We start from the raw sequence: 21,352 nt of genomic DNA on the forward strand, positions 1-21,352 counted from the left end.
TTTCATGCTGCTTATCCATATTGACCTATGTCATTAAGTGTACTAATGTGGTGGTCATCGGGATCTAGTTACATTTGTTGTAATTATGAAAGCCACAGTGATTCTATTATTGATACATGAGATGAACCACGTTGTTAAGGTGGAAGTCTAAAGGTAAATAGCATACAAATGCGCACTTAAGGATTTTTGATATAATTGTTACAATATGTAGCCCAAGTGGGAGATTGTTGGAATTTTCTATTCCAATAATTAATATGGGCTAATATTATAAGACTATTATATTAGCTATTTATCATTAGTGAGTTTTATTTTATGTGATCAAATTAAGTGAGACTGTTAGATAACCAAATCATATGATATGGACTTAAATGAGTAGATGTCAGTGTTGGCCCATTAGGGGATAATGGGAATCGTATTAGGTTAACACACTATAAGAAGGCTATGGTCCCCAATATACCGAGTCGTCACATATACTCTTCTCTCATCTGAAGAGTTACGAAGGTCCTATTAAGGAATAAAGATGTTCCGATTGAGGAAGAATCATGAAGTCATCGGTTACACCATTAGCCGATTATTCGTTCCATAACAGATCCTAAGAAGAGTACATAGATCAAAAATCACCTATGGATTCATATTCCGTTGCATTTGTTTGATCAATCATTATGGATCCAGGTATTCCTAAAACTCTTTCTGATAATCTAACGTAATGTGTTCCAGATGATTTTATTGGTATTTTAAAAGGATCCCTTAAAATTCTATGAATTTTGGCTGTTGGGTAATTGTTCATCAATTAATGTGTGGAATTAGAATTGGGTGACCAAAAGCTCTAAATTGAAGAATGTTGTTGATTCTATTCCTTTTCAGTTTGTTGATATCATGGTCAAGGACCTAGTAAGGGAGGATGGAAATTGGAACTACGAGTTTATTCAGCAACTGTTGCCTCATGGCATAGTTCTTCGTATTGTGGATGTGTTGCCGCCATATGAAGATGGAGGGATGGATAAAAGAATGTGGCCTGGGAGTAAGTTAAGGGAGTTTACTACTTCTAATGCTTATTACAAGATAAATTTTTTTGCTGATTTACAAGATGAGGGTATATGGAAAAAGATTTGGAGGATCAAAGCCCTTGATAAAGCAAGTTTTTTGTTGGTAATTCTTACATGACAAACTTCCAACCTTCAAGAAGTATATTACTAGTTGGTCTGGAGGTAATCCCAAATGCTTTCACTGTCTGCACATTGAAGAAACAAAGAAACATCTTTGCATGCTTTTGCAACTTGTGAATACTCAATTTTATCCAAGAGTATTTTTATATTTTGAATAAAAATTATTTTAAATATTTTTGAAAAAAAACCATAAATGTAGCGGTTATAAGACTTGGTCATCAGAAGATATTTCAGTTACACTGGAATAATGGTCATTCTATTGAGAACAAATAAAGCGGTTGCAAGCTACAAGCCTAAAAATAAGAAAATCATGGTATAATAGAATTAGTTGGTTACTTGAGATCAAGTTATTCGGGGAAAAGAAGGAAGAGAGAACGGAAAAAGCCACTCGGATCACGCTGCTGCTAAGACTCAAATTCTGTTCAAGATAGCAATCACGATTGTAGAAAATGAAGTGAAAAGAACGCATAGGTGCGCCACTGCTACCTTAAGAAAAGTTCTTTGCTTTGTCTACGTTTGTCTTTCTCCCTCTCCGTTTTATATTGTCCGTTCCTTCATTATTTCTTCAATAATATTATCTCGTTCTACGTTTTTCTTGTTGTATCTAATTATTGTATCGTCATGTTTCGATATTATAATTTTAGAATTTTAGCAATATTCTATCATCTCATTTTTGTGCTTGTGTTGCATTGCTACCTATTAAGTGTAGAAATTAGGTTAACATGCCACTACTACAAAAAGATGATTCTACATCGATTCTAAGGTACTTTTAATGATAGTTTTGAACCGTCGTTGTAGCCAATGTCATAGAAAGTCAAAACTTTCTACTACGGTTCTTGAAAAATCATCTTAGAAAAATTGCACATTCTAAGACGGTTATTTTCTTGAGAATCGTCTTAGACTGTGTAGTTTTTCTAAGACGGTTCTTGAAGAACCGTCTTAGAATATAATTATTATTTTAAAAAATAAAATAAAGTTAGGATTCTAAGACAGTTTTCCAAAAGACCATCTTAGAATGTAGACATTCTAAGACGGAGAACCATCTTAGAATGTATTTCTTTTTTAAAAAAAAATATTGAAAATTCTAAGACGATTTTGCATTCTAAGACAATTTTCTCATAAAATCGTCTTATAATGTATTTTTAAAAAAAATAAAAAAATATTAAAAAAGTTGAACTGAAAACAAATTTATGTCAAATCCCATCCATCATCAGCTTCCAGCATCATCAATATAAAACACAAGTCAAAACAAAAAATCAAGTACAACAAATAACATAATCATAGTAATGGACGGGATTTTAGCAATAAGTATGATAGTGTGAATATATGTACTAATTAAATAATACTTAATGGAATTGTGTTTCAAGTGAGTCCAACTTAAATGATTCTATTCAACAACAACAAAAAAATCTTAATTTGGTTGTCAAATACTCTAGTTATATATGCATACACCCATACAGCAAATAACATAATCATACCCTGTTGTTTCAGATTCAAATTGATTGACTTGTGCATCTTGTAGCCGAATATGATTATTAGCAGAACCTTCACAAATCTGGGTGCATATACCTCTTTCCTGGAGCATAAAAGGTTGAAAATGTACATTAAAGAAAAGCCATATCACACAAACTATTCCAATTTGATAGTATCCTCCTACTATACATATTGGCATGATTAATTATTTTATGGAAAACTTGAGATTTCAAATGCTTGTTAACCTGCTTCAGGTTGTGCACCTGCCATTACGTAGATAATGAGAATTAATGATGTAATTATTAAAAGTGTTTCACATCAAAGAAGAAAAAATTAATTGTATTTATTTCTTTTTTGGTATGCATCACGCAGATAAAAAAAATTGGATAATATTTTGAATCTAATTAAAATATATTGATAATATATTTTTTTACACTATCTAATTATATATTATTACACATAGTAAGATTATTAATTATTTGTAATAAATATTTTAAAATATATTTAACATAGTTATATAAAAAATTTATACTTACATGGTACTAAAATTAAATTCTATAACTTGTTTGTGTACTATTTAATTATCATATATTTCTCTTACCCCTCATCATACATATTCATTCTTTTTCTCCCACGAAATTAAACCAAACAAAGAAAGGGAAGATTTTATTCCTTTCCCTTTGATGAAACGAGGGATAAATAATTCACTACGATTTCTCTTCCTATTTTCTTTTCTTTCTATCATATTCCCGTTATTTATTTTCTCATCGTAATATTAAAAAGACTACCCAAAACTGCCCATTAGTAAACACATAAGAAGTTGCCTCACAAGCTCACAGCATAGTGAGCCTCACAACATACAGGAATTATGTTAGGATGCAAGAAGCTATTCAATTTCTACTCCTAAAAAAACACCATTAAGAGTTATAAGAAAACAATAAAAAAATAATAACTGTGATTTTTCATTTGATACATCCATGGAATGCAAACTTTACATTATATAATAATCATAATAAATGACTATCATACATGTCTCGTCATCTAATATTTTAGGAAAATAAAATAAAACTAAATAATATCAAAAAAATAGTATCTAAATTATTTATTCTATACAAGTCATCTATTTGGATCTCCTAGATTCATCCTATTATTATCATCGTCCAATTCACTTGAATCTTATCCTCAAAGTTCTTAACAAAATTTAGCTTGGATTTTTTATTTATCTATTGAAGAATGAACTAAGAAATCATGGATGAATTTGGAAAGAAATGAAAGATACACATGAATGAATTTTGAGGGGTTTTTTTTTTTTTCTTAATCAACCAATTAAAGGAATATATTAATATTGTAGGGCACAAAGGATACCCAAATATATATACCAATGGTAAACACAATCTCAAAAGAGACCATCTCAAAATCCAAGGGTATCCAAACCTATATACAAAATAAGTGGAGTATAAAAATAGAATTAGGCTTGGTCACGGTAGAAAAAAAAAATTAATTACATACCTTTCCATGTAATTCGTCAATTCGTGATATCAGCTTCTGCGTCTAGGATCATATATGGCTGTTAGATATCATCAATTAAAAGGCAGGATCATATATGACAAGTGTCTTTAATTTATATACCACCATTTGGATCAAACTGAGTAGAAGGAAAATGTAAACTCAATTAAGATTAATCCTTAAATAGTTTAGTTTCTTATCAAGAGCACTTGTCTCTTTGTATTTCATATAGGCATGTTTCAATTAGAGTTTATATGTTCATTGATAATATACTCAAAATAAGTGTCAATTAATACGTACTAGGTGCTTTTGAGCTTGTGCAATTTCATCATAAAGTTAGTTCCTGCTAGGGAAAATGTTATGTTGTTATAGGCACAATAGAATCTTAATCAAGTTGTCTATCATTTTGATAAATTTACACCCATCTTGTTTGCAATTATTTTGTTGTTAGTGTTGGTGATCACAGGACAAAATTTTGATGTGCTTCATGATTTTCTTTTCCTGGTTGCTTACTAATTATTGTGAACTAGTTTAAGTAACTTCCAAAACATGAGTTGCACTCATTTTTCTTACTCGGGTGAGCTTCATTTCAGAACGGAGATTTATCAAAGCACAAGGCACTTGGAAATGAATGGTTGGCAAAAGGAACTTGCCCAATTGCCAAGTCTTATAGAGCTGTAAGCAATGTTCTACCCATTGTTGCAACAGCTTTTCGGCCACCGAGTGGAGTGAAGCTTAAATGTCCACCTGCAACTGCTGGAGTGTATTGGAAAGAAATCAATTCATGTTCTATATGCAAATATTGATGAATTGAAATTGTAATAAGATTGATAAACATAAATAAAAGCTTTATGAACTATGTATAACTTGAACAAAAATTAAGACATGGAGCTACTTTGCATGCAGAAATGTATATAGAGAATTGATCACTGAATTCTGATAAAAGTTGAGTTCGTCTTAAATTATTCATATTTTCTGAGATTTCGTTCAAGTACATTGCACTTGATTGCCATTGCATTTACGTTTGAAAAGATATATATTTAGCTTAATTCTTTGGTCCTATTGCACTATAAAAGAGCATAAGAAGATAAAAGATAAATAATGTTGTATATTGTATATAAAAAGTAAGTAATGTATCCAATGATCAATTGCCTAATGGCCGAAGCCAATGAAAAGTTCATCAAGACGCCAAAAAAAGGCATAAAAGATGAAAGGAAGAATCGTGAAGTATACACCAAGAATAAATGGAAAAAACAAAAGTCTTCATTTGCAATACACCTTTCAATTTTCTTACACTCTCTTACTTGAGCTCAATTCATTATTCGAGTTACGTTAAGGTTCCATTGGTTGAACTGATGCTCAACATATCTAAAAGTGAAACATAGATCTGTACCAGAAAAGTAAAGCAGATAAAATTGTAATGGATACAATCCACTCTACATATGGGGTTCCCATAAAAACAATGTAGGGACATTAGCTTGGTCTTGGACTTTTTATTCGTTAAAACAATATTAGTAGCAAAAATATCAAACTAGCCATAAACTCAGCAACTGGACATAGAAAAGATTACCTTTTGAGTCCGCTGGAGTGATTCATGCTTGACTCTTAATATCAAAAGCTACTGGTATAAGCACTGCAATGTGCAACATTATAAAAGTGTAAATTGCTAGAAAAAAAATTTTGTAAATAAATTAAAGTAGAATATACACAGTCATATCAAATGATTGCTATCATGAGTAACTGAAAATTAGCTTCAAGATTTCTAATTTTTTTTCCTCTATTTTTTAGAAGACAATACTAATATGGAGAATTAAAATTAGTAGAGAAAACCTGCTCCGATTGATGTTCAGTTACGTTGCCAGTCTGAGACATGTTGAAGCAGCATTGACGATACTTCTCAATGATTCTGTTAATGCTGAAAAGAATGAACAAGTAACATTAATTATTGGTTTCAGTAGATCATGATATAATGCTTAGTAGAATAGTAAACGTAGCAACAATGATCGGTTCTGCATGATTTAAATCATAATATAACCTTCAGTACAAATTTGATACATATCATAAATTAGTCTAAAAATCCTAAACATGTATATATAGGTTATCCAACATGGACAACTAAGTTTTGAACAAACAATATAATATCTTTTACAAAATTCACATGAAAAAACAGTAGCAGAACTCACCCTCTGATTCAATATTTTCTTTCCCAACAAGGGCAATAAGAGAGGGCCTGATAATTGAAGGCTGGACTTAATTTGGCCAAGCAAATGTTCCAAGTCTAGAAGCTTGCAAAGATTCCAAAAATTAAGAATCTGAATCAGTATTCAGTATCATGAAAGAAGAGTAAAAACAACATAGAAGTTTAAAAAAAGGTGATATAATTGAATCACTTAGTTAATCTCATAATGAAAATAAGAACTTAGTTAAGTTGATTACCAAATGAACCATGGTTAATCTTATAATGAACTTACTGAATAAGCACATGGTTAAGCTCATTACCCAAAATGAGCCATAGTGAACTAACAAACACTGAAGGCAAAACCAGTGAAACACAAAACCTGCTGAGAAACATTGCTAAGATAGTGCACAAAATCCACCAACTTATCCTTCCTCTCCATAAACTCCTTATCCTCCTCCACAACAAGGGGCCTACTTCAACTCCTTGAAAATCTTGAGCAAGTCCCTCCTGCCCTTGGCCAGCTGAGCCATCTCTCCCAACTCCGCCTCTCCACTAAACAGTTGCCTTGGCAGTCTCACGGTGCCATCGAGCATCCGTGATGCAACGTAAGTGGTTTTGGCCAGCGGAAGCCGCCCCTTGGCCTCGAGAAACAGCCTGAGCTCCTCACTCCGCCCGATCACCGAGTGCGCCGCCAGCTTCCTGAGGTACTTCTCCAGCGCCACGCGCCGTTGCCCCACGAACTCCTGCTTCTGCATCACCTGGCTCTCCATCATGCTCTTGTCCAGCCGCTCCGGGATGAAGAACCCGCGGTACGCCTCTGCCAGCTGTTTCGAGAGTGCCACCACGTCACGGAATCGCCTCTTGACGGCGAACTCAGAACCGGCGCCACCGTATTCAAGGAGGTTGATGAGCGTGGTGATGAGGTAGGTGTAGAAGGTGGCGCTTCTTGGAGGCCTGGGGGCATCGCGTTCTTCACGGATGCGGAGCCTCTGCTTCTCACCCTTCGCGGGATTGGGGCTGAGGGGGAGAGAGTTAGAGAGTCACATGTCTTTTAAATAATTCAATGTTTTCAAAGACGGTTCTCAATCAATCGAGATAGTAACGTGTTTTTAAATACGATTTTTTCAAATTCATCTTTGAAAAATTATACTTAATTACAAAAATGTGATCGCTCTTTTTTTTTTTTTTAAACGATTTTTATATGACTGTCGTAGATTAACTGTTGTTGTAAGCTTTTATTTTAGTAGTGTGCCTTTCTTTTTCTTTTTACATTTTCATGAGTTAGTTTTTTCTCTTTCCCTTTCATTACATTTTCTAGCCTTTCTTGTTTTGTGAGATAGATACGAGTGATACATGTTTTTACATTGATTAGAAAATTAGGATCCTTTAAAAAGACAGCTTTATTCAGTTTTTTTTAGCCTTTAGTTTAACGTTTTTCTAATAATAATGAGAAAAATAAAAAGGGAGCGTGGCTTTAGATTGAATAGAAATGTGAATATTTTATTTTCCTGTATCTTCCGTTTGTTTGTTTTTTCATAATAAAATTGGAGACGCCTGGTTGCCTAATTAATGTATAGAATTATTTTTAGTTTTTTTTTTCATCCAAATAAAAATGATGATTCTACTTCAAATATTTTTTTTTAACTGATGAAATGGTTTGTGATATTAACGGATTGATGAAATGGTTTGTAACATTAACTGAGTTATTATTCTCTTTAGATAAAAAAAAATATTTTCTTTTTGGACTAAAATAAATATTCATAAAGTTATATAGTTTAGCACAATTAATTATAAGTATCATTTTTAACAGCTTTTTCATGTAATCGACTCTGGAATCTATTTTTGGTTTCAAAGATCATTGAAAAGATTTTTTCAATGATTTTTTCCTAAAAAAAATATTGATGGCGGTTCTCTAATTTAAATTATTTTTGTGCCGTCTGTCCCCGGTTGCCTCACAACTCAAGTTTCATATCACATTCTCAGTCCTAATAGCAGATTGGAATTCCTTACTTTGGACTTGAAATAGTGGATTGGTCTGAATTTATCCAAGTCTATGGATAATTCTGATCAGGAAGTTTGGTTGGGGATTTGGGCCCTCACTTGTAATTCTTTGTGGAGATGGCGCAACCAACATAGACCGTGGGAGCTCATCCTTCAGAATTGAAAGTTGTATAGTGAAGCTTCTAATCACCATGCTATTTCCAATCCTCGAGCAGAGGTTATGATCAGCTGGAAACCTCCCTTGGATGGCTGGATTTGCCTCAATTCTGATGGGTCAGTTCAAGGGGAGAGCATGAATGCTGGTTGTGGGGGAATCTTTAGGGATGCTGCTGGGAGATAGATATGTGGCTACTCAAAAAAGGTTGGTGTTTCTAATTCCTTTGTGGCTGAACTTTGGAGTCTGTATGTTGGTCTTTCTGTTGCAAAAGAAACAGGGATGTTGGCTGTTGAAGTGCAGGTGGATTCCTAGGCAGTAGTGAGTAGCATTCAGGGATCTAAAGTGCGAAAATTAAGATCAGACATGTTTTCAGAGAGGCAAACCAATGTCTGATGCATTGGCTAACCTTGGGAGTAGAATGGAGGGGGAATTTTTTATGTTTGAGCAATTGCCTGCTGTTTTAAGCCAATTGTTTCTTTTTTATTATGTGGGTATTGTGACTCCTCGGTTAGTTCTATTGTAGTTCGCTTTTTTCGAGCTTTTTAGTCCCCTTGAATATAAAAAAAAAATCTAATAGGACAAGTTTGGTGTTTTGAATTAATAAAAAAATGGGTTTAAAATATAGACACAAAATAAAAAATGATCACTATTTCCGAAGGGCAACAATGATCTAAATTTGAGTGATTTAAATGACCAAAATAAATATTTTAAAAAATAAAGAACAAAAAGTGTATTTTAGTAAAAAGATAAATAACCAAAATATATTTTAGCCTAAAATAAAATTTTACTTTATTTTAGTAGCTCAAGATTTGTAAGAGAACTTATTTCTTTATTTTAAAAAAGAAAAGATATTTTTTCTCATAAAATAGTTTTTTTGTTACAACATAAAAAAATTATTTCTTTTGTCTTAACCTTTTAATTCGTCAGGGGAAGGGATCTTAACTAATTTGAAGTTCATATCTAGTTGGATTGACCTATTTATAGGCGGATTATATTGTTTTGACATCTCTACATTTTTGTGTCTTTGTTTTCCCTAATAATTTGTGTACTATTAGAACGATCTAATCTTAACTTCAACATATTATTAACCAATTATATCAAATCACTTGGTTACAACATAAAAAAGTATTGATTACTCCTTTTAAATTTTTTCATGATATTCTCTATACCAAAACTAGGACTATATTCTTCCACTAATCATTTGATACATGCTATCAATGGATAAAAGGATCTTTTAGTACAAAAATTTATACTAGATTCCAATTTAATCTAAATGGAGTGTATTTATTTAAAGGGACAAAAATCCAAGAAATTTTTTTTATTAATCTCTACATGAAATTTTAGTAGGGTTTTTTCTTCCAACTACATTTTTCATTTGGTGGGGATCAAATTTTTCCTAGTTTAAGTTTGCAATCCGATCCGAATCAATTTGATTATGATTGGATCAGATCATCAGATTTATCACTATAATACTAAAAAATTATAAAAAATAATAGAAAAGGGATTCTAATAACATGCAATTTAATCCATTTAACTCAAAAACTATTTTTTATCCACTAATATAATATGAAACATGTTTAATTTCAAGTTAAAAATTAAATCATGTCTTATATTATAGTAAAGCTATATATTAGAATTAATGAGTAGCCTTAAAATGAAAAAATAAAATTAAATTGGGCTAGGCTTAAAAACTTAAACTCTAAAGGTTAAAAAAATATAAAATAAAATAAAACATACTAAGTAATCGGGTGGATCAAATTGGATTTTCAAAAGTGAAATCCATGATCTAATCCAAACTTATCAAACACTACTACAAAAAGACTCTTTTAAGATGCAAGTTTTACGATGATTATATAAAAAACGATGTCGTATGTAAAGCAGTGACAATTTTGTAAATAATTGTAATTTTTTAAAGACGGTTTCAAGAAAACCGCCTTTGAAAATGCTTTATGATGTCGACTTCTTTAACAACCAACTTTAAATACTAGATTTTAAAGATGGTTTTGAAAACCCATCTTCGTCGAAAGGGTTTTCCTTAACCTTTTAATTTCATTCACTCTCTCTCTCTCTCTCGCACCCTCCCACTCCTTCCAAAACCTACCCTCCCGTTCTCGCACCCTCCATCTCCACCAACGAGCATCCTCTGCCATGCCACAATAGTTTGGTTACACAACGACCTATGCCTCCTCGACAACGAGAGCATCCATAGAACTGATGCAATGGATGTACTGGATGTTTGCAATCCGGTAAAGGTTGAAGACCTGGGAGAGATGATATTGATTTGATTGGGCAAAGACAAAAACCAAATCAGCGAAGTAGTCCTCTAGTTTTTCTTAGACACACGGTCTCTTGTTTTCTCTGAATCTAACACACACTCTATTTCTCGGTACCTTCCAATCTCTTCATTTCAGTTTTCTCCTTTACTTTTAGATCTACGATTTTGACGCCAATGCAACCCTTTTTTGGATTTCACGGGCTTTCCTACTATAATCAACTCGTTTTTGCTCCTGTTTCATGCATTTTCCTTCATTTTCATTTCTGTTTGAGTGAGTCATGAGTGCAACTATTTATATTTTTATTCATTCTACTTGTGTCAATGGCTATATTCTCCTTGAAAATAGACTATTAAAGCAGGTGAGGGTGTTAAGCAAAAGAAATATTAATTATGATTAACATGTTCTTTTAGCTGTTGTTTCCATAGATTTTGATTATATGCATATATGCTTGATCAGGTCTTTAGATTTTGACATTGTCTAAGCTATGGTATCGTTTTCACAATTTTGAACTTCATAGCATTTGAAACCAAATTTGTTAAATTATTAGGCGGCTTATGTTTCAGAAGGAATAAGGCATAAGCTATGTGGGATTCACAATTGATGGATCTAAGTGCCTAGTGGATAACACGAATATCAAACTTGTAGGTAGGTATAAGTTGTTTTGCTATATTGGCTGCAATTTCCCATGGGCATTTTTCCTGTTAGGTGTTCCAAGTCCAATTGTTGGGTCTAGTTTTGCACTTGTAGCCTGCTTCCCCTTAAATTATTTTGCTTGACTGACTTCATAATTTTTTCATACATGTAATGCAAAATAAATAGATGAAGATGAATGTTTAGGCATTTTTTTTGCTTGTTAGTGAGTTGAATAGCTATAACTATTTCCTTTCTTGATGAAGATAGCACAAGATAATTTTGAGCTCATGTGTGGAAAAACAATGATCTAGATGTGTGACATTGATTACCTGACATTTATATTATGTGGTGTAATGCATGAATTGATTACCTATCTGATGCTTCTTATGATTACTTGATTCCTTCTTACCTTGTTTTTCTAAAAGATAGGGTAAGAAAAAGTTCCTTTTAAAGTGTTGACTTACTTATTGTCTCCACATCAATCCCAATTTATGATTTGATTTGGTGTCTGTTCTTCTGATAAAATATTTAACTTTTTAGTTTGGAAGATAGTTGCCAATTAGTAGGTATGAGATGTATTTTGAAATGAGATTGGTAGTCGTGTCTTCAGATTTCCTTGTATAAACTAGATGAATATGCTTCATTTGTTGCTTGGATAAGAGATAAAATCAATGTGATCTGAACTAACTACTATTGTAACACCCCATTTTTCGTAAATAAATTTAAAAGGTTTATTATTTAAAAATAAATAGAGTTTTAGAAAAATGATGAGATTTTTATAATTAAATAAATAAGGATAAATAATTTTATTGATTAAAATAATGGTTTGAAGGAAAACAAAAAAGATATTTTATTTATTCATTTGATAAGAACTAAAATAGAGTTATTTTTATAAAATAAATAAAGAAAGAAAAAATAGAGTAAATAAAAGGCCAAAAGTACCCTAATAGAGACGTAATATGTCACTATATATGACACGTCTCTGTGTTCTCTCTTCCTCTGAAATCCATTTTCCCTTCTTCCTTTCCCAAAACTCTTTTTTTCCCGCATACACTCAAACCTATCTCAGTAAAATAACAATCTCAGATTTATTAACCGTTGGATTGTTGTGAAAATTGAAGACTTGGTTCGAAAATTATTTTCGGACAAACACACCCTTGGGATTTTTGAGCTAATGTCTATGGTGGAAGAAATATATCTCGCACTGAACTTTCTCTTTTCTTGCATACACCCAAAACCTGTCCCAGTAAAACTACAATCCCTGACTTGTTCACCATTGGAGCATCATGAAATGTGGACACCACCTTCTAATCCCATATTTTCACATTCTCACCGTTGGGATTGGAGAAATAATGTTCTTGTAGAGAGAAATTAGTCTCGCACATTGACAGTGAAGTGGAGGCTACAATCTCTTCTCCTTCTCTCTAACGCTTGGAAACCTTAACAGAGCCAATGAAGGAAAAACTTGAAGAGTTTTAGGGAACTGCTAGAGATGCCACTATCACTGTCAGATTACACACCGCGTAGAGGTAAAGGATGAGTTTATCGCAATTGAGGTTAGAATGAACATCTGTAAGGGTCCTTAGAGGATCAAATTTAGGTTTATTTTGGGATGTTTATTGTATTGTAATTCTATTATGTGAAATTGTTTGAGGGGTTTTAGTCCCCGTGTTGTGAGAAACATTTTTGTATAATTTGTTTGTGTTTTGGATAAGATTAGCGTGATGAATTGAGTAGAAGTACAAAGTTGTGGGATAACACATGTTGCTTTGAGAGTATAACATTGTTATTGAGATTGAGTATAAGTACAAAGTTGAACATGTGTTAATTTGCGAGATACACATAAACATGTGATGTTGGATTGTGACATTGTGAGATGTTAAAATTATGGACATGAAATTTAGTTGTGAATAAGTGAGTGCTTAACACTTGATGTGTCAATACTTATGTTATGAGCTATGAATTATACAATAACCTGACTGATGTTTATCTTGAGAAAAGTGTTTGTGCACAGTGTTAAAGGGAAGATGTAGGATTCCTAGTTAGGAACCTAAAGAGTTAAATTGTAGTACAATGTGTTAAACATGTTTGAAATACGAGTGTCAGGTCTTAGGTATTGTATAATTCAGAGCAGTGTCTGCATGCAAAAATTGTTTTAGGGGTTGGACCTAAATCAAGAAGGTGAGACCCTAAGGGATTCTTCGGAGTCTAGGCCTTAAGGGTAAAGACACTCAGTTTGAGTACTCCTTTAAGCCTATATTGATCCCATATAGTTGGAGCATTCTCGGAAAACAAAGTGACCCTGACTGGTCACCTTATGATTTTACTTAGTGAGAGTGACCTGACATACCCATTGTGTGGTGTGTCTTGTTATGTACTCCTAAGCCCTCCAGGGTGATTTTTCACTAACATGGTACCACATTGCATATAGGCTTGAGTCTTAGTATAATTGTTGCATAACACTTGCTAATTGTTTATTATGAAATTGATGAGTGTTATGATATCTTGACCCAAGTGTGTGATTCATGTGTAATGTGATTGGTGATTGAAAAGTGAATTTTAAATGATAAAATGGTGAAGTGACATGGATTGTATTAAGTTGAACTATGTTATAAATACTTTCATAATTTATTTTGATTACGTCTTTTTTTTATTTGTATTTTTTTAGAAATGTGATAATTCACTCCCTGTGTACTATTTGTGTTTGGATCTTGTGATGATCTTGAACCTTGTGTTCGTGGGAGCAAATGACTAGGTGGATGACTTTAAAGAACCTCGTGCTAGAGGACGTTGGGACACAATGCTCTGATAGGATGTGACATTAGGGACGAGTTTTTTATTTTAATTGCATGATGTTATTTTATTTTATTTTATTTTATCTCACTGATTTAACAAAATTTCTTTTTTAAACTTTGACGGCCTTGTTTAGAGTTGGATATTTTTTAATAAGTTTTATTTGGTAATATTAAAGTAAATGTGACTCTTTTACTCACATGAGCTCCTTTATGTTAATTGAATAAAATCATTTTAGTTAATTCCGCATTTTTATATGTTTTTCTTATTTATATGTATGTCAAGGTAAAGGGTGTCACAACTGCAAATGATTTAGGAGATCATTCTCGTGGAAGGCTTAAAGCTTGATGATGTTCCATGAGGATTATATTCAATCCATTGCTTACCTATTAGGTTGGCTGATGCTCATGGATCACCAATACGGTGCATTCTGATTAAAAAGGGTATGTATGAGCTTGGAATGGATAACTTGGATTTACATTGTTTTCTTTGTGTGTGTGTGTGATAACTGCTAAATAATAGTGGAAAATCGGTCTGAAATTAACTTAGAATTAATTATTTAGCAGTTATTTATGCTTTAATTTGGAAAGATTTAATTAATTTCAAATTCTGGTTGCAGATGTGAAAAAGAAGGTACAACAAGCAAAAAGGTGCAGAAATAAAGAAAAAAAAAGAAGAAAATCAGAAGAAGCCCAAGTCCAGCAGGGCACTAAGCACGAGCGCGCCCAGCGTGCAGGAAGGCAAGGCGCTAAGCGCAGGACACGCGCTGAGCGCAAGGCTTCGCGCTCAGCGAGACTACGAAGGCCCAAAGCCCAATTTTGCACCTATAAATAAGAGGGTCAACCTAGGAAAACGAACACACTTCCTCAAAGCTCAGTTTTCAGACTTCTGGCACTCAGTTCTCTCCTTTTCCTTCCCTTTCCTTATATTCTTATTATCTTTCTTTCACCCCCCCCCCCCATTCTCATTGTAAAGCCCTCATGACTATGAGTGGCTAAACCCCTAGCTAGGGCCTGACAGGCCTAAAAAACCAATGATGTATAGAGCATTTCAAGAGTTATCAATAAAAAGAGGATTTCCTTCCAGGTTCTTTTATTTACCGTTCTTTCTTATTTATCATGTATCTCGGACCTTATTTTCTGTTAGGATTTAGTCCACTCGGGAGAGGGTAAAGCCTAATTAGGGGTAAGGAATGACTACTTGAATTTGTTTTAAGGGTTAGTCCACTCGGGAGAGGGTAACGCTTAATAGAACAATACAAGGAAGAAATCATCGGGTTATCTTTTAGAGGGTTTCCTTCCAAGTTCTTTTATCTGCTTTTCTTTCTTAATTATTTTGTATCTCAATCTTTATTTTCTGTTAGTCTTTAGTCCACTCGGGAGAGGGTAAAGCCTAATTAGGGGTAAGGAATGAATACGTGAATCTGTTTTAAGGGTTAGTCCACTCGGGAGAGGGTAACGCTTAATAGAACAATAAAAGAAAGAAATCATAGGGTTAACATTGACCCAATGCCCATGCTTAGCAAACATCTAGAATTTAATCTTAATGCATCTTAGTTATTGAGTCTTCGCAAAGGGCATTTGGAAGATAGGTACTTAAGGTAGGCTTGTCATCATAAGGCATCAGGGGCAAGTAGATGGATATATATGGGGCAGAATTAGTTCACTGGTATTGATAACAGACAAATCCTGAATCCATATATCTAGACTGATTAGACCTGATAGGTTTTAGCAATTTTATTATATAGATTTTATTCCCTACTTTATTGTTTGAAGTTTCTTATTTTATTGTTGGTTTTCTTAGAAGTAGTTATTCCTTATTTTATTTAGAAGTAGGTCCTTAGATTTTAGCAATATTTTATAGACTTTATTCTTTGTTATTTGCTTAGTTTGCCTTAATTTAGAAGTAGCTACTTAGATTTAAATTGCCTTTAATTTTATACACTAAATTTACAATTTGCAAACTGAAAAGTACTTCACATAAGTGCAACAAAATCCCTGTGGTACGACACTCAGCTTACCGAGAAATTATTACTATGAGCGATTTGGTACACTTATCAAAGAGCTAGCAGTGTGTGTGTGTGTGTGTTGGGGGGAGGCTAGAAGGGTATGTTCTATTTTTTTAATTCTGTCAAAAGTTGAATTCTTCTTTTCAGTGAATCAATAGCCAATATTGTGTTGAAATTGCTACAGGAAACAGTGTTGTTTCAAAGTAGTTTTTGCATTTGCAGAGCAAGAAGGATGCATCAATCTTTGTAATACTTGAATTTGGTTCTCTTTTGTCTGAGAGGTTGGAACTAATAAATTGGCATATTGGTGTGGTGTCCTTATGGAGCAAGATAGTTTCAATGTTGTGCATCAACTTTTGTGGCTTACGTTTACACTTATTAAAAACATGCATAAGCATTTCAAGAAATCATTTTGAAATGGAAAATAATGTAGATATAGATAATTTGCATGTAGCATTAGCACTTCAAGAGAGATGCAACAGAATAAGTTGGCACAATGGTGTGTCTTTATGGAGCAAGATGAATAATGTTTGTTAACTTTAGTGGCTCATGTGTACACTTATTCTTGTTTCCTAGTACAGAATTGCAACTTTCGTTTTAGGCTTTTTTCAATAGTTAGTCCATCATAGAGAACCATGTACTTGAAGGTTGATGGATTGAAGATCAAGGTGAGGTTGTTATTACTCGCAACTCTGACCATGTGATATTGTGTTCTGAACTGGACCTTTACCAGTTTCTATTCTCCTTTCTTTTGATTAGTGACATTGATTGTGTAGAAGACTAGAAGAATGAAATGTAGGAAGATGACTTGAATGGAAAAGATATATTGAATTTCTTGTCTTGTGGGTTTTTTTTACTTCTGGTGTTGGGTTTTAATAGGCATCTTTGTCCATAACTACCGAAAATGCATTATTAGATGCTATCCAATCCAAAAGGTATGGGGATGCACTATATCTTTTGGTGCACATGGATATGGATTCACAAAACCCTTTACAAATGGACTTTTGGTCATTTTGTGATGTTATTAATGCAGGAAATTGCAAGTATGATCTCTTAAACCCAATATGTTTGTTTCTTGAGTACATGGAAGTTTGAGTGTTGACCCTTTCTTTTTGTTGCCTTTTACATTTTTAAAGATATAGCTTCATTTTTTTATACATTTTTAAAGTTTGAGTGGATGGTGACACATGGTCTGTCATGCAGAGTTGGGCTCTACCTACAAGATCTTTTATGGAGTTTGTAATATTCTCCAGGTAAACTAACTTCATTTTGTCAAATAAGAAAATTGTTCTCTTGTAACTTGTTTGAGAGTTAAATAATTGATGCCAACTACCATTTGTGCAGAATGTTTGTGGATGCATTAGATGCGCAAATGTATGATGAACACCATTCGACAGGACACTATTCTTTGAGTTTGTCAAAATTAATTTGCCTATGGAGGTAAGCTCTTTTCTCAATTTATTCAACCCATTTTTTACTAAGTACTTTATTTTTCAATGAACAATTCTAGTGAATCTTATCCCAGGCATGTAAGATAGTTGGGGGTCAATGATATACAAAAGGGCTTAACGAAAAGTAGATAACTTCACTGCTAAAGGTCTCATGTGTAATGACCTGCCTCGTCGCTACGTATCACCACTCTAAACTGCAAAAAATTTCAAATTTTAAATGAAAACTCCTTTAATTTGCTTATAAAAAAATATAAGTAAATTTTCCTTCTTTCCTCGATATACATTCACCAAACAACACACTAATACTTAAGTGAATACATATATATTAGTATAGTAACTCAATACACATCATTCACATAATAAAAATTAAATTTGTTCATCTCAATGACATTGTCAATAACAAAAACATAATCTCATTTTAACATAATCATCAATAACAATATCAACTCATGATGACATGATCATCATTAACAACGTCATCTTAAATCAATATAATCATAAGTATCAACCTCACCACATATCAAATAAAGTCATCAATAGCAACATCAACAGTAAGTCGCATTCCGCATATACATATATATTCTTTCATGCCTGAGATTCACACTCCCCAGGTCTTCGGACAACACAAGTCAAATAAAGACAATAATGTTATTCATCAATAATAGATATATCACATCCCATTAGTTAAAAATATTGTTTTCTAAAAAAAATCAGCATGCAACAGGGATAGGCATATATTCCCATAGTTAGGTTCCCTGACCCCCAACTATGGTATCAAAAATGGTAAATTATAATAAACTCCCCTCACCTATTGTGAGCTCTTCTTCAGTTCCTCTTTGCATCACTCAGAGGTCTCTCTCGTTCACGCTTGTCAGTCCAAACACAATTCTCTATATGCCAAATTGAAGGAAATTTAATATAGATTTCAGAAACAAAGTAATGACAAACATTCAAAGTCAAATACCCCTATCAAAACATAAAGGGTCGAGGGGTGTTTCGGATTCTACAAAAAGGAAACATCATTTTGAAATTCCGATCACACCAATGTGACCGGGGTTCAGTGAAAGTCACAAAAATAACATTAATGTTGTAAAAAGATAATTTTTTACAAATGTCTCATTCTCTAGGGTTTTTCCAAAGGAAGTTTAAAACACCCTATTACAGTTTCCAACACACAAGAGATACTAAGAGAAACTCAAACTAACTAGGAGAAGGGTTTAGAAATCAAGATTACCTCGGAAAAGCTATGAAATGGAGGATTGGGGAATTTTCTCCACCAAATCCTTGAGGAGGATTCTGAAGATTCCGCTCCGATTAAAGTGTTTCTCTTGGTGTGGGGATTCAGTGGCAAGCAACGGCGGCCACCGGTGGTCGTGGGTGGTGGAAAAATGAAGTTTTAGGGTTTGGGTGGCGTTTTGGAGAAGAGGAGAGTGAAAAATCGTATTTTTCACGATGAGGAACATATTTATAATCTGCAGATCTCGCTTAGCGAGCTCATCTCGCTAAGTTGGAGTCCACTTTTCGCACTTAGCGTGAGAATTTGGGCTTAGTGCAACCCCCCTTGCACTAGGACTCGCTTAGCGGGCCAAAACTCGCTCAGCACAATTCCCTCTCGGGTTGGAATTGCGCTTAGCGCGCCCCTGCTCGCTCAATGCAATTCCCTCTCTGGTTGGAATTGCGCTTAGCGCGCCATCTCGCTTAGCGTGTTATTTTCAAAATCCCAATGGTCTGACTGTGGAAACATGTCATAGAAAGCTCTAGAAAAAATTTGAAGATGATCCAACAGTTAACGAATCCAGGATCATGATTTTACTGAACTAGGTTAAGGTAAAATTTGAAATTTCATAATTTCAACTTATCTCAACAAAATTCCACATAACTCAACATCCACATCAAGAAATTCACACGTGACTAATTCAAGTCATACCTCATCTCATTCAAGTCAACTATATAGTCAAATAACACGATAAATACAATTAAACATTGATTTACAACTAGTAATATTTCAGGGTGTTACATCATGCCAGAGACCATGTGAACAAGAGATAGATATTCTCCAGGTCACCATCATGGATTCTTGATATCACTCTCCAACCTTAATGTGATCTTTACTAGGAGCGGATCGCTTGATACAGGTTACAAAGTTTTGGATGATGCCACTTCTAGTGAAGGAAGATAAGTCAGGGTAGACACTAGAAGGATTACCTTGATAAGTTTGAGATTGGTTTAACAAGGAATCTAGAAAAGAAGCTCTCACCAAATTTTATCAAATGTCAAAAGTCCCTTCTATTGAAAATGAAAACAATATATATAATGTATCTGAACAAAAAGATAGAAATAGACATGGGCCTTCAAATTACAATGAAAAATAGAACATATTTGGCATGAGTCTTCAAATTAGTTTGGGCATTCAGCAACAATTAATATTCTTAGTAGTGCCTCTGCCTCTGGCCTTCATCCTTCTCCACTTGGGCCTTCTTCCTTTTTTACTTGGGTCTTTGTCCTTCTCCACTTGGGCCTTCATCCTTCTCCACTTGGGCCTTGTTAAGTATGTCTTCTACCTTTTGTTGGAGGGTATCCATTGACTGTTTGGTCCTACTCCTGGTCATAGGTCCCTGTATTTGGACAGTTTTAGGATTCTCATCATTCCCTCCTTCTTGGAAAGAATTTGCCCTCAAATGTTTAGAATCATCACCTGCAACAAATGGAGTCAAGTCAGCAACATTAAATGAAGAACCTACTCCATACTCACCAGGAATGTCGATCTTGTAAGCATTGTCATTGATCCTCTCTAGTACTTGGAAAGGTCCATCTCCTCTAGGTTGAAGTTTTGAATTCCTTTGTTTATAGAACCTCTCATTCTTCATGTGTACACAAACCCAATCACCTGGTTCAAGTACCACTTCCTTCCTATTCTTATTGGCTTGCTTGGCATAACTTTCATTCTTCTTTGCAATTTGCGCCTTCACTTGGTCATGAAATCTTTTCACATACTTAACTTTTGCTTGTGCATCCTTATGTTGAGTCTCTTGGGGATTGCTTTTGTAAGATGGCTTGTTAGGCAATGAAGCTCCTAGAAGGAGGTCAATCTGATGTTTTATGCCTCTTGAAGGTGGCAGTCCAAGAGGAATCTCCTTGGGAAAGACATCTTTAAATTCCTGCAATAAGGGTTCAACACTAGGAGAAATAGAAATAGTTAACTCATTAGAATTATCAGTAGAAATTGTACTATCTTTGCAATACAGTAGATAGAGTGGCTCACAAGCAAGTAACACTTTCCTCACTTCACTCACCTTTGCTAAATAATTAAATTTTCTCTCATGTCTATCACTCTTTCTCTCAGGTGAATCATTCTTCTTTTTCCTATTCCTCTTTGGTACCTCACTTTTTTCTTTCTCTTGTTCTCTCATTCTGATTTGGTCATCACACTTTTTCTCTTAGGTGATGGTGCTAGAAAGAAATCTTGTTGGTGAAGCCATAATGCACTGCTTTGGTGTCATACTACCATGGTCTTCCTAACAGTATATGAGTCGCCTCCATTGGAACACACAACACCCTATCATTGTATCTTCCAATGGTGAGACACATCTCAACCTACTGAGTCACCTTTACCTCTTCATCTTCACTAAGCCACTGAAGTCTGTATGGCCTAGGATGGGGCTGAGTATCCAAATTCAATTTGGACACTAACTTGGAACTTGCAACATTG

At 33.9% G+C, this 21,352-nt stretch overlaps 1 long non-coding RNA gene across 9 annotated transcripts; it reads right to left on the reverse strand.

Moving 5' to 3' along the window:
• Positions 1-2,526: 2,526 nt before the first annotated feature.
• On the reverse strand, positions 2,527-7,410 carry LOC102666597 (uncharacterized). 9 transcript variants are annotated; one of them, XR_005889665.1, is made up of 8 exons: positions 6,617-7,410; positions 6,329-6,430; positions 5,976-6,060; positions 5,716-5,778; positions 4,719-4,901; positions 4,446-4,488; positions 4,149-4,284; positions 2,527-2,742 (listed from the first exon to the last, which is right to left on the reverse strand). It is a non-coding gene; the product is annotated as an uncharacterized lncRNA (long non-coding RNA). The 9 variants fall into 9 exon arrangements; XR_001386348.2 differs by lacking the exon at positions 4,446-4,488 and having other exon boundaries at positions 4,719-4,898; positions 6,617-7,409; XR_001386347.2 differs by lacking the exon at positions 4,446-4,488 and having other exon boundaries at positions 6,617-7,409.
• Positions 7,411-21,352: the final 13,942 nt, after the last annotated feature.

Source organism: Glycine max, chromosome 18, assembly GCF_000004515.6.
Source record: "Glycine max cultivar Williams 82 chromosome 18, Glycine_max_v4.0, whole genome shotgun sequence".
Lineage (NCBI taxonomy): Eukaryota > Viridiplantae > Streptophyta > Magnoliopsida > Fabales > Fabaceae > Glycine > Glycine max.